This window comes from Styela clava, chromosome 5, assembly GCF_964204865.1.
Source record: "Styela clava chromosome 5, kaStyClav1.hap1.2, whole genome shotgun sequence".
NCBI classification, from domain to species: Eukaryota; Metazoa; Chordata; class Ascidiacea; order Stolidobranchia; family Styelidae; genus Styela; species Styela clava.
In genome coordinates this window covers 4,217,675-4,232,459 of record NC_135254.1, presented here as the reverse complement: position 1 = coordinate 4,232,459, position 14,785 = coordinate 4,217,675, and the positions used below count along the sequence as shown (strand labels likewise).

The window sequence follows — 14,785 nt, the reverse complement described above, 5'->3', positions numbered from 1 at the left end:
GGCAAGGCATGTCATGGAATAATATCAATGAATGGATTGTAAGATTGTTCATGAGAAATATACCACACCCAAACGAGGATCAATACGGCCACAACTAATGAAAGCAACGTGGCCGCTCATTGACCTAAGCAAATATATAAAAGGGACAGCGCGAACGCAGTCCCACTAGCAGAAATTACGCGACCGAGTTATCCACATTTGGGATAATCGCTAGGGTCAATTTAGCCTGGGTGCAATGACTAAACCTCGCCTAGGCAGAACCGCCTTCGTGATCGCGGTTGACTGCCTCGTCAGGTAAGTATGATTTGTGGCGATTGGTTGCGCATCATGAATGAATGTTCTATGCTAAACGTTGAAAAGAAGTTCTCAACAATAAAAACGATATGTGCAAAAGTTGCAATTTTATTTGATTCGTCTGTCAGTAACATAGAATACGATTCATTGCGTTCAAATCTTTTATGTGATACATCGTGAGTTTTTTGCCATCCGATGCAGAATGAAGCTGAACAACTTTACAAGAAATAGCAAGGACCAGGGGTTGAAACATTAAACTATAAACAAAGAGCCGCAGCTCCGATACGTACCCTAAACAGAGAATAACGATATTTCCGAAACTAGGCGCTCATTCTATTGCTCAATCAATGGCAACACAATCTGAATGTGGAACTGCAAGCAAGGACGGTCGGATAAAGGGATAACTTGGATAATGGCAAAGCATGTCATGGAATAATATCAATAAATGGATTGTAAGATTGGTCATGAGAAATATAACACACCCAAACGAGGATCAATACGGCCACAACTAATGAAAGCAGCGTGGCCGCTCTTTGACCTAACTCGAAAGACAACAAGATTATTGGTAGTGAGCAAGTATATAAAAGGGATAGCGCGAACGCAGTCCCCACTAGCAGAAATTACACGACCGAGTTATCCACATTTGGGATAATCGCTAGGGTCAATTTAGTCTGGGTGCAATGACTAAACCTCGCCTAGGCAGAACCGTCTTCGTGATCGCGGTTGACTGCCTCGTCAGGTAAGTATGATTTGTGACGATTGGTTGCGCATCATGAATGAATGTTCTATACTAAATGTTGAGAAGAAGTTCTCAATCTTTCAAATCTTTTATGTGAGACATCGCGAGTTCTTTGCCATCCGATGCAGAATGTAGCTGAATAACTTTACAAGAAATAGCAAAGAGCCAGGGTTTAAAATAATAAACTATAAACAAAGAGCCACAGCCCCAATACGTACCCTTGGACAGCAAACAATTATACTTCCAAATCTTGGCGCTCATTCTATTGCTCAATCAATGGCAACACAATCTGAATGTGGAACTGCAAATAAGGAATCAATCTAGAGACGGTTGGATAAAGGAAATAACTTGGATAATGGCAAGGCATGTCATGGAATAATATCAATGAATGGATTGTAAGATTGTTCATGAGAAATATACCACACCCAAACGAGGATCAATACGGCCACAACTAATGAAAGCAACGTGGCCGCTCATTGACCTAAGCAAATATATAAAAGGGACAGCGCGAACGCAGTCCCACTAGCAGAAATTACGCGACCGAGTTATCCACATTTGGGATAATCGCTAGGGTCAATTTAGCCTGGGTGCAATGACTAAACCTCGCCTAGGCAGAACCGCCTTCGTGATCGCGGTTGACTGCCTCGTCAGGTAAGTATGATTTGTGGCGATTGGTTGCGCATCATGAATGAATGTTCTATGCTAAACGTTGAAAAGAAGTTCTCAACAATAAAAACGATATGTGCAAAAGTTGCAATTTTATTTGATTCGTCTGTCAGTAACATAGAATACGATTCATTGCGTTCAAATCTTTTATGTGATACATCGTGAGTTTTTTGCCATCCGATGCAGAATGAAGCTGAACAACTTTACAAGAAATAGCAAGGACCAGGGGTTGAAACATTAAACTATAAACAAAGAGCCGCAGCTCCGATACGTACCCTAAACAGAGAATAACGATATTTCCGAAACTAGGCGCTCATTCTATTGCTCAATCAATGGCAACACAATCTGAATGTGGAACTGCAAGCAAGGACGGTCGGATAAAGGGATAACTTGGATAATGGCAAAGCATGTCATGGAATAATATCAATAAATGGATTGTAAGATTGGTCATGAGAAATATAACACACCCAAACGAGGATCAATACGGCCACAACTAATGAAAGCAGCGTGGCCGCTCTTTGACCTAACTCGAAAGACAACAAGATTATTGGTAGTGAGCAAGTATATAAAAGGGATAGCGCGAACGCAGTCCCCACTAGCAGAAATTACACGACCGAGTTATCCACATTTGGGATAATCGCTAGGGTCAATTTAGTCTGGGTGCAATGACTAAACCTCGCCTAGGCAGAACCGCCTTCGTGATCGCGGTTGACTGCCTCGTCAGGTAAGTATGGTTTGTGACGATTGGTTGCGCATCATGAATGAATGTTCTATGCTAAACGTTGAGAAGAAGTTCTCCACAATAAAAACGATATGTGCAAAAGTTGCAATTTTAATTGATTCGTCTGTCAGTAACGTAGAATACGATTCATTGCGTTCAAATCTTTTATGTGATACATCGTGAGTATTTTGCCATCCGATGCAGAATGAAGCTGAACAACTTTACAAGAAATAGCAAGGACCAGGGGTTGAAATATTAAACTATAAACAAAGAGCCGCAGCCCCGATACGTACCTTGGACAGCAAACAATGATACTTCCAAATCTTGGCGCTCATTCTATTGCTCAATCAATGGCAACACAAACTGAATTTGGAACTGCAAATAAGGAATCAATCTAGAGACGGTTGGATAAAGGAAATAACTTGGATAATGGCAAGGCATGTCATGGAATAATATCAATGAATGGATTGTAAGATTGTTCATGAGAAATATACCACACCCAAACGAGGATCAATAAGGCCACAACTAATGAAAGCAACGTGGCCGCTCATTGACCTAACTCGTAAGCCAACAGGATATTGGTCGTGAGCAAATATATAAAAGGGATAGCGCGAACGCAGTCCCCACTAGCAGAAATTACACGACCGAGGTATCCACATTTGGGATAATCGCTAGGGTCAATTTAGTCTGGGTGCAATGACTAAACCTCGCCTAGGCAGAACCGCCTTCGTGATCGCGGTTGACTGCCTCGTCAGGTAAGTATGGTTTGTGACGATTGGTTGCGCATCATGAATGAATGTTCTATGCTAAACGTTGAGAAGAAGTTCTCCACAATAAAAACGATATGTGCAAAAGTTGCAATTTTAATTGATTCGTCTGTCAGTAACGTAGAATACGATTCATTGCGTTCAAATCTTTTATGTGATACATCGTGAGTTTTTTGCCATCCGATGCAGAATGAAGCTGAACAACTTTACAAGAAATAGCAAGGACCAGGGGTTGAAATATTAAACTATAAACAAAGAGCCGCAGCCCCGATACGTACCTTGGACAGCAAACAATGATACTTCCAAATCTTGGCGCTCATTCTATTGCTCAATCAATGGCAACACAATCTGAATGTGGAACTGCAAATAAGGAATCAATCTAGAGACGGTTGGATAAAGGAAATACCTTGGATAATGGCAAGGCATGTCATGGAATAATATCGATGAATGGATTGTAAGATTGGTCATGAGAAATATACCACACCCAAACGAGGATCAATACGGCCACAACTAATGAAAGCAACGTGGCCGCTCATTTACCTAACTCGTAAGCTAACAGGATATTGGTCGTAAGCAAATATATAAAAGGGATAGCGCGAACGCAGTCCCCACTAGCAGAAATTACACGACCGAGTTATCTACATTTGGGATAATCGCTAGGGTCAATTTAGTCTGGGTGCAATGACTAAACCTCGCCTAGGCAGAACCGCCTACGTGATCACGGTTGACTGCCCCGTCAGGTAAGTATGATTTGTGACGATTGGTTGCGCATCATGAATGAATGTTCTATGCTAAATGTTGAGAAGAAGTTCTCAACAATAAAAACGATATGTGCAAAAGTTGCGATTTTAATTGATTCGTCTGTCAGTAACGTAGAATACGATTCATTGCGTTCAAATCTTTTATGTGATACATCGCGAGTTCTTTGCCATCCGATGGCAGAATGAAACTGAACAACTTTACAAGAAATTGCAAGGACCAGGGGTTGAAATATCAAACTATAAACAAAGAGCCGCAGCTCCGATACGTACCTTAAACAGAGAATAATGATATTTCCGAATCTTGGCGCTCATTCTATTGCTCAATCAATGGCAACACAATCTGAATCTGGAACTGCAAATAAGGAATCAATCTAGAGACGGTTGGATAAATGAATAACTTGGATAATGGCAAGGCATGTCATGGAATAATATAAATAAATGGATTGTAAGATTGGTCATGAGAAATATAACACACCCAAACGAGGATCAATACGGCCACAACTAATGAAAGCAACGTGGCCGCTCATTGACCTAAGCAAATATATAAAAGGGACAGCGCGAACGCAGTCCCACTAGCAGAAATTACGCGACCGAGTTATCCACATTTGGGATAATCACTAGGGTCAATTTAGTCTGGGTGCAATGACTAAACCTCGCCTAGGCAGAACCGTCTTCGTGATCGCGGTTGACTGCCTCGTCAGGTAAGTATGATTTGTGACGATTGGTTGCGCATCATGAATGAATGTTCTATACTAAATGTTGAGAAGAAGTTCTCAACAATAAAAACGATATGTGCAAAAGTTGCAATTTTAATTGATTCGTCTGTCAGTAACGTAGAATACGATTCATTGCGTTCAAATCTTTTATGTGAGACATCGCGAGTTCTTTGCCATCCGATGCAGAATGTAGCTGAACAACTTTACAAGAAATAGCAAAGAGCCAGGGTTCAAAATATTAAACTATAAACGAAGAGCCACAGCCCCAATACGTACCCTGGACAGCAAACAATGATACTTCCAAATCTCGGCGCTCATTCTATTGCTCAATCAATGGCAACACAATCTGAATGTGGAACTGCAAATAAGGAATCAATCTAGAGACGGTTGGATAAAGGGATAACTTGGATAATGGCAAGGCATGTCATGAAATAATATAAATAAATGGATGGTAAGATTGGTCATGAGAAATATAACACACCCAAACGAGGATCAATACGGCCACAACTAATGGAAGCAACGTGGCCGCTCATTGACCTAACTCTTAAGCCAACAGGATATTGGTCGTGAGCAAATATATAAAAGGGATAGCGCGAACGCAGTCCTCACAAGCAGAAATTACACGACCGAGTTATCGACATTTGGAATAATCGCTAGGGTCAATTTAGTCTGGGTGCAATGACTAAACCTCGCCTAGGCAGAACCGTCTTCGTGATCGCGGTTGACTGCCTCGTCAGGTAAGTATGATTTGTGACGATTGGTTGCGCATCATGAATGAATGTTCTATGCTAAATGTTGAGAAGAAGTTCTCAACAATAAAAACGATATGTGCAAAATTTGCAATTTTAATTGATTCGTCTGTCAATAACGTAGAATACGATTCATTGCGTTCAAATCTTTTATGTGATACATCGCGAGTTCTATGCAGAATGAAGCTGAACAACTTTACAAGAAATAGCAAAGAGCCAGGGTTTGAAATATTAAACTATAAACAAAGAGCCACAGCCCCAATACGTACCTTGGACAGCAAACAATGATACTTCCAAATCTTGGCGCTCATTCTATTGCTCAATCAATGGCAACACAATCTGAATGTGGAACTGCAAATAAGGAATCAATCTAGAGACGGTTGGATAAAGGGATAACTTGGATAATGGCAAGGCATGTCATGGAATAATATAAATAAATGGATTGTAAGATTGGTCATGAGAAATATAACACACCCAAACGAGGATCAATACGGCCACAACTAATGAAAGCAACGTGGCCGCTCATTGACCTAACTCGTAAGCCAACAGGATATTGGTCGTGAGCAAATATATAAAAGGGATAGCGCGAACGCAGTCCCCACAAGCAGAAATTACACGACCGAGTTATCCACATTTGGGATAATCGCTAGGGTCAATTTAGTCTGGGTGCAATGACTAAACCTCGCCTAGGCAGAACCGTCTTCGTGATCGCGGTTGACTGCCTCGTCAGGTAAGTATGATTTGTGACGATTGGTTGCGCATCATGAATGAATGTTCTATACTAAATGTTGAGAAGAAGTTCTCAACAATAAAAACGATATGTGCAAAAGTTGCAATTTTAATTGATTCGTCTGTCAGTAACGTAGAATACGATTCATGGCGTTCAAATCTTTTATGTGAGACATCGCGAGTTCTTTGCCATCCGATGCAGAATGTAGCTGAACAACTTTACAAGAAATAGCAAAGAGCCAGGGTTTAAAATAATAAACTATAAACAAAGAGCCACAGCCTCAATACGTACCCTTGGACAGCAAACAATTATACTTCCAAATCTTGGCGCTCATTCTATTGCTCAATCAATGGCAACACAATCTGAATGTGGAACTGCAAATAAGGAATCAATCTAGAGACGGTTGGATAAAGGAAATAACTTGGATAATGGCAAGGCATGTCATGGAATAATATCAATGAATGGATTGTAAGATTGTTCCTGAGAAATATACCACACCCAAACGAGGATCAATACGGCCACAACTAATGAAAGCAACGTGGCCGCTCATTGACCTAAGCAAATATATAAAAGGGACAGCGCGAACGCAGTCCCACTAGCAGAAATTACGCGACCGAGTTATCCACATTTGGGATAATCGCTAGGGTCAATTTAGCCTGGGTGCAATGACTAAACCTCGCCTAGGCAGAACCGCCTTCGTGATCGCGGTTGACTGCCTCGTCAGGTAAGTATGATTTGTGGCGATTGGTTGCGCATCATGAATGAATGTTCTATGCTAAACGTTGAAAAGAAGTTCTCAACAATAAAAACGATATGTGCAAAATTTGCAATTTTAATTGATTCGTCTGTCAATAACGTAGAATACGATTCATTGCGTTCAAATCTTTTATGTGATACATCGCGAGTTCTATGCAGAATGAAGCTGAACAACTTTACAAGAAATAGCAAAGAGCCAGGGTTTGAAATATTAAACTATAAACAAAGAGCCACAGCCCCAATACGTACCTTGGACAGCAAACAATGATACTTCCAAATCTTGGCGCTCATTCTATTGCTCAATCAATGGCAACACAATCTGAATGTGGAACTGCAAATAAGGAATCAATCTAGAGACGGTTGGATAAAGGGATAACTTGGATAATGGCAAGGCATGTCATGGAATAATATAAATAAATGGATTGTAAGATTGGTCATGAGAAATATAACACACCCAAACGAGGATCAATACGGCCACAACTAATGAAAGCAACGTGGCCGCTCATTGACCTAACTCGTAAGCCAACAGGATATTGGTCGTGAGCAAATATATAAAAGGGATAGCGCGAACGCAGTCCCCACAAGCAGAAATTACACGACCGAGTTATCCACATTTGGGATAATCGCTAGGGTCAATTTAGTCTGGGTGCAATGACTAAACCTCGCCTAGGCAGAACCGTCTTCGTGATCGCGGTTGACTGCCTCGTCAGGTAAGTATGATTTGTGACGATTGGTTGCGCATCATGAATGAATGTTCTATACTAAATGTTGAGAAGAAGTTCTCAACAATAAAAACGATATGTGCAAAAGTTGCAATTTTAATTGATTCGTCTGTCAGTAACGTAGAATACGATTCATGGCGTTCAAATCTTTTATGTGAGACATCGCGAGTTCTTTGCCATCCGATGCAGAATGTAGCTGAACAACTTTACAAGAAATAGCAAAGAGCCAGGGTTTAAAATAATAAACTATAAACAAAGAGCCACAGCCCCAATACGTACCCTTGGACAGCAAACAATTATACTTCCAAATCTTGGCGCTCATTCTATTGCTCAATCAATGGCAACACAATCTGAATGTGGAACTGCAAATAAGGAATCAATCTAGAGACGGTTGGATAAAGGAAATAACTTGGATAATGGCAAGGCATGTCATGGAATAATATCAATGAATGGATTGTAAGATTGTTCCTGAGAAATATACCACACCCAAACGAGGATCAATACGGCCACAACTAATGAAAGCAACGTGGCCGCTCATTGACCTAAGCAAATATATAAAAGGGACAGCGCGAACGCAGTCCCACTAGCAGAAATTACGCGACCGAGTTATCCACATTTGGGATAATCGCTAGGGTCAATTTAGCCTGGGTGCAATGACTAAACCTCGCCTAGGCAGAACCGCCTTCGTGATCGCGGTTGACTGCCTCGTCAGGTAAGTATGATTTGTGGCGATTGGTTGCGCATCATGAATGAATGTTCTATGCTAAACGTTGAAAAGAAGTTCTCAACAATAAAAACGATATGTGCAAAAGTTGCAATTTTATTTGATTCGTCTGTCAGTAACATAGAATACGATTCATTGCGTTCAAATCTTTTATGTGATACATCGTGAGTTTTTTGCCATCCGATGCAGAATGAAGCTGAACAACTTTACAAGAAATAGCAAGGACCAGGGGTTGAAACATTAAACTATAAACAAAGAGCCGCAGCTCCGATACGTACCCTAAACAGAGAATAACGATATTTCCGAAACTAGGCGCTCATTCTATTGCTCAATCAATGGCAACACAATCTGAATGTGGAACTGCAAGCAAGGACGGTCGGATAAAGGGATAACTTGGATAATGGCAAAGCATGTCATGGAATAATATCAATAAATGGATTGTAAGATTGGTCATGAGAAATATAACACACCCAAACGAGGATCAATACGGCCACAACTAATGAAAGCAGCGTGGCCGCTCTTTGACCTAACTCGAAAGACAACAAGATTATTGGTAGTGAGCAAGTATATAAAAGGGATAGCGCGAACGCAGTCCCCACTAGCAGAAATTACACGACCGAGTTATCCACATTTGGGATAATCGCTAGGGTCAATTTAGTCTGGGTGCAATGACTAAACCTCGCCTAGGCAGAACCGCCTTCGTGATCGCGGTTGACTGCCTCGTCAGGTAAGTATGGTTTGTGACGATTGGTTGCGCATCATGAATGAATGTTCTATGCTAAACGTTGAGAAGAAGTTCTCCACAATAAAAACGATATGTGCAAAAGTTGCAATTTTAATTGATTCGTCTGTCAGTAACGTAGAATACGATTCATTGCGTTCAAATCTTTTATGTGATACATCGTGAGTTTTTTGCCATCCGATGCAGAATGAAGCTGAACAACTTTACAAGAAATAGCAAGGACCAGGGGTTGAAATATTAAACTATAAACAAAGAGCCGCAGCCCCGATACGTACCTTGGACAGCAAACAATGATACTTCCAAATCTTGGCGCTCATTCTAATGCTCAATCAATGGCAACACAATCTGAATGTGGAGCTGCAAATAAGGAATCAATCTAGAGACGGTTGGATAAAGGAAATAACTTGGATAATGGCAAGGCATGTCATGGAATAATATCAATGAATGGATTGTAAGATTGTTCATGAGAAATATACCACACCCAAACGAGGATCAATAAGGCCACAACTAATGAAAGCAACGTGGCCGCTCATTGACCTAACTCGTAAGCCAACAGGATATTGGTCGTGAGCAAATATATAAAAGGGATAGCGCGAACGCAGTCCCCACTAGCTGAAATTACACGACCGAGTTATCCACATTTGGGATAATCGCCAGGGTCAATTTAGTCTGGGTGCAATGACTAAACCTCGCCTAGGCAGAACCGCCTTCGTGATCGCGGTTGACTGCCTCGTCAGGTAAGTATGGTTTGTGACGATTGGTTGCGCATCATGAATGAATGTTCTATGCTAAACGTTGAGAAGAAGTTCTCCACAATAAAAACGATATGTGCAAAAGTTGCAATTTTAATTGATTCGTCTGTCAGTAACGTAGAATACGATTCATTGCGTTCAAATCTTTTATGTGATACATCGTGAGTTTTTTGCCATCCGATGCAGAATGAAGCTGAACAACTTTACAAGGAATAGCAAGGACCAGGGGTTGAAATATTAAACTATAAACAAAGAGCCGCAGCCCCGATACGTACCTTGGACAGCAAACAATGATACTTCCAAATCTTGGCGCTCATTCTATTGCTCAATCAATGGCAACACAATCTGAATGTGGAACTGCAAATAAGGAATCAATCTAGAGACGGTTGGATAAAGGAAATAACTTGGATAATGGCAAGGCATGTCATGGAATAATATCGATGAATGGATTGTAAGATTGGTCATGAGAAATATACCACACCCAAACGAGGATCAATACGGCCACAACTAATGAAAGCAACGTGGCCGCTCATTTACCTAACTCGTAAGCTAACAGGATATTGGTCGTAAGCAAATATATAAAAGGGATAGCGCAAACGCAGTCCCCACTAGCAAAAATTAAACGACCGAGTTATCTACATTTGGGATAATCGCTAGGGTCAATTTAGTCTGGGTGCAATGACTAAACCTCGCCTAGGCAGAACCGCCTACGTGATCACGGTTGACTGCCCCGTCAGGTAAGTATGATTTGTGACGATTGGTTGCGCATCATGAATGAATGTTCTATGCTAAATGTTGAGAAGAAGTTCTCAACAATAAAAACGATATGTGCAAAAGTTGCAATTTTAATTGATTCGTCTGTCAGTAACGTAGAATACGATTCATTGCGTTCAAATCTTTTATGTGATACATCGTGAGTTTTTTGCCATCCGATGCAGAATGAAGCTGAACAACTTTACAAGAAATAGCAAGGACCAGGGGTTGAAACATTAAACTATAAACAAAGAGCCGCAGCTCCGATACGTACCCTAAACAGAGAATAACGATATTTCCGAAACTAGGCGCTCATTCTATTGCTCAATCAATGGCAACACAATCTGAATGTGGAACTGCAAGCAAGGACGGTTGGATAAAGGGATAACTTGGATAATGGCAAAGCATGTCATGGAATAATATCAATAAATGGATTGTAAGATTGGTCATGAGAAATATAACACACCCAAACGAGGATCAATACGGCCACAACTAATGAAAGCAGCGTGGCCGCTCTTTGACCTAACTCGAAAGACAACAAGATTATTGGTAGTGAGCAAATATATAAAAGGGATAGCGCGAACGCAGTCCCCACTAGCAGAAATTACACGACCGAGTTATCCACATTTGGGATAATCGCTAGGGTCAATTTAGTCTGGGTGCAATGACTAAACCTCGCCTAGGCAGAACCGCCTTCGTGATCGCGGTTGACTGCCTCGTCAGGTAAGTATGGTTTGTGACGATTGGTTGCGCATCATGAATGAATGTTCTATGCTAAATGTTGAGAAGAAGTTCTCAACAATAAAAACGATATGTGCAAAAGTTGCAATTTTAATTGATTCGTCTGTCAGTAACGTGGAATACGATTCATTGCGTTCAAATCTTTTATGTGATACATCGTGAGTTTTTTGCCATCCGATGCAGAATGAAGCTGAACAACTTTACAAGAAATAGCAAGGACCAGGGGTTGAAATATTAAACTATAAACAAAGAGCCGCAGCCCCGATACGTACCTTGGACAGCAAACAATAATACTTCCAAATCTTGGCGCTCATTCTATTGCTCAATCAATGGCAACACAATCTGAATGTGGAACTGCAAATAAGGAATCAATCTAGAGACGGTTGGATAAAGGAAATAACTTGGATAATGGCAAGGCATGTCATGGAATAATATCAATGAATGGATTGTAAGATTGTTCATGAGAAATATACCACACCCAAACGAGGATCAATACGGCCACAACTAATGAAAGTAACGTGGCCGCTCATTGACCTAACTCGTAAGCCAACAGGATATTGGTCGTGAGCAAATATATAAAAGGGATAGCGCGAACGCAGTCCCCACTAGCAGAAATTACACGACCGAGTTATCCACATTTGGGATAATCGCTAGGGTCAATTTAGTCTGGGTGCAACGACTAAACCTCGCCTAGGCAGAAGCGCCTTCGTGATCGCGGTTGACTGCCTCGTCAGGTAAGTATGGTTTGTGACGATTGGTTGCGCATCATGAATGAATGTTTTATGCTACATGTTGAGAAGAAGTTCTCAACAATAAAAACGATATGTGCAAAAGTTGCAATTTTAATTGATTCGTCTGTCAGTAACGTAGAATACGATTCATTGCGTTCAAATCTTTTATGTGATACATCGTGAGTTTTTTGCCATCCGATGCAGAATGAAGCTGAACAACTTTACAAGAAATAGCAAGGACCAGGGATTGAAATATTGAACTATAAACAAAGAGCCGCAGCACCGATACGTACCTTGGACAGCAAACAATGATACTTCCAAATCTTGGCGATCATTCTATTGCTCAATCAATGGCAACACAATCTGAATGTGGAACTGCAAATAAGGAATCAATCTAGAGACGGTTGGATAAAGGGATAACTTGGATAATGGTAAGGCATGTCATGGAATAATATAAATAAATGGATTGTAAGATTGGTCATGAAAAATATAACACACCCAAACGAGGATCAATACGGCCACAACTAATGAAAGCAACGCGGCCGCTCATTGACCTAACTCGTAAGCCAACAGGATATTGGTCGTGAGCAAATATATGAAAAGGGATAGCGCGAACGCAGTCCCCACTAGCAGAAATTACACGACCGAGTTATCCACATTTGGGATAGTCGCTAGTGTCAATTTAGTCTGGGTGCAATGACTAAACCTCGCCTAGGCAGAACCGCCTTCGTGATCGCGGTTGACTGCCTCGTCAGGTAAGTATGATTTGTGACGATTGGTTGCGCATCATGAATGAATGTTCTATGCTAAATGTTGAGAAGAAGTTCTCAACAATAAAAACGATATGCGCAAAAGTTGCAATTTTAATTAATTCGTCTGTCAGTAACGTAGAATACGATTCATTGCGTTCAAATCTTTTATGTGATACATCGCGAGTTCTTTGCCATCCGATGCAGAATGAAGCTGAACAACTTTACAAGAAATAGCAAAGAGCCAGGGTTTGAAATATTAAACTATAAACAAAGAGCCACAGCCCCAATACGTACCTTGGACAGCAAACAATGATACTTCCAAATCTTGGCGCTCATTCTATTGCTCAATCAATGGCAACACAATCTGAATGTGGAACTGCAAATAAGGAATCAATCTAGAGACGGTTGGATAAAGGAAATAACTTGGATAATAGCAAGGCATGTCATGGAATAATATCAATGAATGGATTGTAAGATTGTTCATGAGAAATATACCACACCCAAACGAGGATCAATACGGCCCCAACTAATGAAAGCAACGTGGCCGCTCATTGACCTAACTCGTAAGCCAACAGGATATTGGTAGTGAGCAAATGTATAAAAGGGATAGCGCGAACGCAGTCCCCACTAGCAGAAAAAGCAACGTGGCCGCTCCTTGACCTAACTCGTAAGCCAACAGGATATTGGTAGCGAGCAAATGTATAAAAGAGATAGCGCGAACGCAGTCCCCACTAGCAGAAATTACGCGACCGAGTTATCCACATTTGGGATAATCGCTAGGGTCAATTTAGTCTGGGTGCAATGACTAAACCTCGCCTAGGCAGAACCACCATCGTGAACGCGGTTGACTGCCTCGTCAGGTAAGTATGATTTGTGACGATTGGTTGCGCATCATGAATGAATGTTCTATGCTAAATGTTGAGAAGAAGTTCTCAACAATAAAAACGATATGTGCAAAAGTTGCAATTTTAACTGATTCGTCTGTCAGTAACATAGAATACGATTCATTGCGTTTAAATCTTTTATGTGATACATCGCGAGTTTTTTGCCATCCGATACAGAATGAAGCTGAACAACTTTACAAGAAATAGCAAGAACCAGGGGTTGAAATATTAAACTATAAACAAAGAGCCGCAGCTCCGATACGTACCTTAAACAGAGAATAATGATATTTCCAAATCTTGGCGCTCATTCTATTGCTCAATCAATGGCAACACAATCTGAATGTGGAACTGCAAATAAGGAATCAATCTAGAGACGGTTGGATAAAGGGATAACTTGGATAATGGTAAGGCATGTCATGGAATAATATAAATAAATGGATTGTAAGATTGGTCATGAAAAATATAACACACCCAAACGAGGATCAATACGGCCACAACTAATGAAAGCAACGCGGCCGCTCATTGACCTAACTCGAAAGTCAACAGGATTATTAGTAGTTAGCAAATATATGAAAAGGGATAGCGCGAACGCAGTCCCCACTAGCAGAAATTACACGACCGAGTTATCCACATTTGGGATAGTCGCTAGTGTCAATTTAGTCTGGGTGCAATGACTAAACCTCGCCTAGGCAGAACCGCCTTCGTGATCGCGGTTGACTGCCTCGTCAGGTAAGTATGATTTGTGACGATTGGTTGCGCATCATTAATGAATGTTCTATGCTAAATTATGAGAAGAAGTTCTCAACAATAAAAACGATATGCGCAAAAGTTGCAATTTTAATTAATTCGTCTGTCAGTAACGTAGAATACGATTCATTGCGTTCAAATCTTTTATGTGATACATCGCGAGTTCTTTGCCATCCGATGCAGAATGAAGCTGAACAACTTTACAAGAAATAGCAAAGAGCCAGGGTTTGAAATATTAAACTATAAACAAAGAGCCACAGCCCCAATACGTACCTTGGACAGCAAACAATGATACTTCCAAATCTTGGCGCTCATTCTATTGCTCAATCAATGGCAAC

General features: G+C 40.9%; 20 non-coding genes across 20 annotated transcripts; all 20 read right to left on the bottom strand.

Annotated features, from left to right (window-relative positions):
- Positions 1-140: 140 nt before the first annotated feature.
- On the bottom strand, positions 141-302 carry LOC144423253 (U1 spliceosomal RNA). The gene has a single exon (XR_013475747.1). It is a non-coding gene; the product is annotated as a U1 spliceosomal RNA (small nuclear RNA).
- A 576-nt stretch (positions 303-878) lies between these two features.
- Positions 879-1,041, bottom strand: LOC144424082 (U1 spliceosomal RNA). The gene has a single exon (XR_013476446.1). It is a non-coding gene; the product is annotated as a U1 spliceosomal RNA (small nuclear RNA).
- Positions 1,042-1,530: 489 nt separating this feature from the next.
- On the bottom strand, positions 1,531-1,692 carry LOC144423252 (U1 spliceosomal RNA). The gene has a single exon (XR_013475746.1). It is a non-coding gene; the product is annotated as a U1 spliceosomal RNA (small nuclear RNA).
- A 576-nt stretch (positions 1,693-2,268) lies between these two features.
- Positions 2,269-2,431, bottom strand: LOC144423775 (U1 spliceosomal RNA). The gene has a single exon (XR_013476171.1). It is a non-coding gene; the product is annotated as a U1 spliceosomal RNA (small nuclear RNA).
- Positions 2,432-3,020: 589 nt separating this feature from the next.
- LOC144424158 (U1 spliceosomal RNA) lies at positions 3,021-3,183 on the bottom strand. The gene has a single exon (XR_013476522.1). It is a non-coding gene; the product is annotated as a U1 spliceosomal RNA (small nuclear RNA).
- A 589-nt stretch (positions 3,184-3,772) lies between these two features.
- On the bottom strand, positions 3,773-3,935 carry LOC144423309 (U1 spliceosomal RNA). Its single transcript, XR_013475803.1, has one exon. It is a non-coding gene; the product is annotated as a U1 spliceosomal RNA (small nuclear RNA).
- Positions 3,936-4,495: 560 nt separating this feature from the next.
- On the bottom strand, positions 4,496-4,657 carry LOC144423373 (U1 spliceosomal RNA). Its single transcript, XR_013475867.1, has one exon. It is a non-coding gene; the product is annotated as a U1 spliceosomal RNA (small nuclear RNA).
- A 589-nt stretch (positions 4,658-5,246) lies between these two features.
- Positions 5,247-5,409, bottom strand: LOC144423465 (U1 spliceosomal RNA). Its single transcript, XR_013475959.1, has one exon. It is a non-coding gene; the product is annotated as a U1 spliceosomal RNA (small nuclear RNA).
- A 579-nt stretch (positions 5,410-5,988) lies between these two features.
- LOC144424138 (U1 spliceosomal RNA) lies at positions 5,989-6,151 on the bottom strand. Its single transcript, XR_013476502.1, has one exon. It is a non-coding gene; the product is annotated as a U1 spliceosomal RNA (small nuclear RNA).
- Positions 6,152-6,713: 562 nt separating this feature from the next.
- LOC144423251 (U1 spliceosomal RNA) lies at positions 6,714-6,875 on the bottom strand. The gene has a single exon (XR_013475745.1). It is a non-coding gene; the product is annotated as a U1 spliceosomal RNA (small nuclear RNA).
- A 579-nt stretch (positions 6,876-7,454) lies between these two features.
- LOC144424137 (U1 spliceosomal RNA) lies at positions 7,455-7,617 on the bottom strand. The gene has a single exon (XR_013476501.1). It is a non-coding gene; the product is annotated as a U1 spliceosomal RNA (small nuclear RNA).
- A 562-nt stretch (positions 7,618-8,179) lies between these two features.
- On the bottom strand, positions 8,180-8,341 carry LOC144423250 (U1 spliceosomal RNA). The gene has a single exon (XR_013475744.1). It is a non-coding gene; the product is annotated as a U1 spliceosomal RNA (small nuclear RNA).
- Positions 8,342-8,917: 576 nt separating this feature from the next.
- LOC144423764 (U1 spliceosomal RNA) lies at positions 8,918-9,080 on the bottom strand. The gene has a single exon (XR_013476170.1). It is a non-coding gene; the product is annotated as a U1 spliceosomal RNA (small nuclear RNA).
- A 589-nt stretch (positions 9,081-9,669) lies between these two features.
- Positions 9,670-9,832, bottom strand: LOC144423096 (U1 spliceosomal RNA). Its single transcript, XR_013475591.1, has one exon. It is a non-coding gene; the product is annotated as a U1 spliceosomal RNA (small nuclear RNA).
- Positions 9,833-10,421: 589 nt separating this feature from the next.
- Positions 10,422-10,584, bottom strand: LOC144423340 (U1 spliceosomal RNA). Its single transcript, XR_013475834.1, has one exon. It is a non-coding gene; the product is annotated as a U1 spliceosomal RNA (small nuclear RNA).
- Positions 10,585-11,160: 576 nt separating this feature from the next.
- On the bottom strand, positions 11,161-11,323 carry LOC144423752 (U1 spliceosomal RNA). The gene has a single exon (XR_013476169.1). It is a non-coding gene; the product is annotated as a U1 spliceosomal RNA (small nuclear RNA).
- Positions 11,324-11,912: 589 nt separating this feature from the next.
- On the bottom strand, positions 11,913-12,075 carry LOC144423193 (U1 spliceosomal RNA). The gene has a single exon (XR_013475687.1). It is a non-coding gene; the product is annotated as a U1 spliceosomal RNA (small nuclear RNA).
- Positions 12,076-12,664: 589 nt separating this feature from the next.
- Positions 12,665-12,827, bottom strand: LOC144423245 (U1 spliceosomal RNA). The gene has a single exon (XR_013475739.1). It is a non-coding gene; the product is annotated as a U1 spliceosomal RNA (small nuclear RNA).
- A 694-nt stretch (positions 12,828-13,521) lies between these two features.
- Positions 13,522-13,684, bottom strand: LOC144423422 (U1 spliceosomal RNA). The gene has a single exon (XR_013475916.1). It is a non-coding gene; the product is annotated as a U1 spliceosomal RNA (small nuclear RNA).
- Positions 13,685-14,274: 590 nt separating this feature from the next.
- On the bottom strand, positions 14,275-14,437 carry LOC144423244 (U1 spliceosomal RNA). Its single transcript, XR_013475738.1, has one exon. It is a non-coding gene; the product is annotated as a U1 spliceosomal RNA (small nuclear RNA).
- Positions 14,438-14,785: the final 348 nt, after the last annotated feature.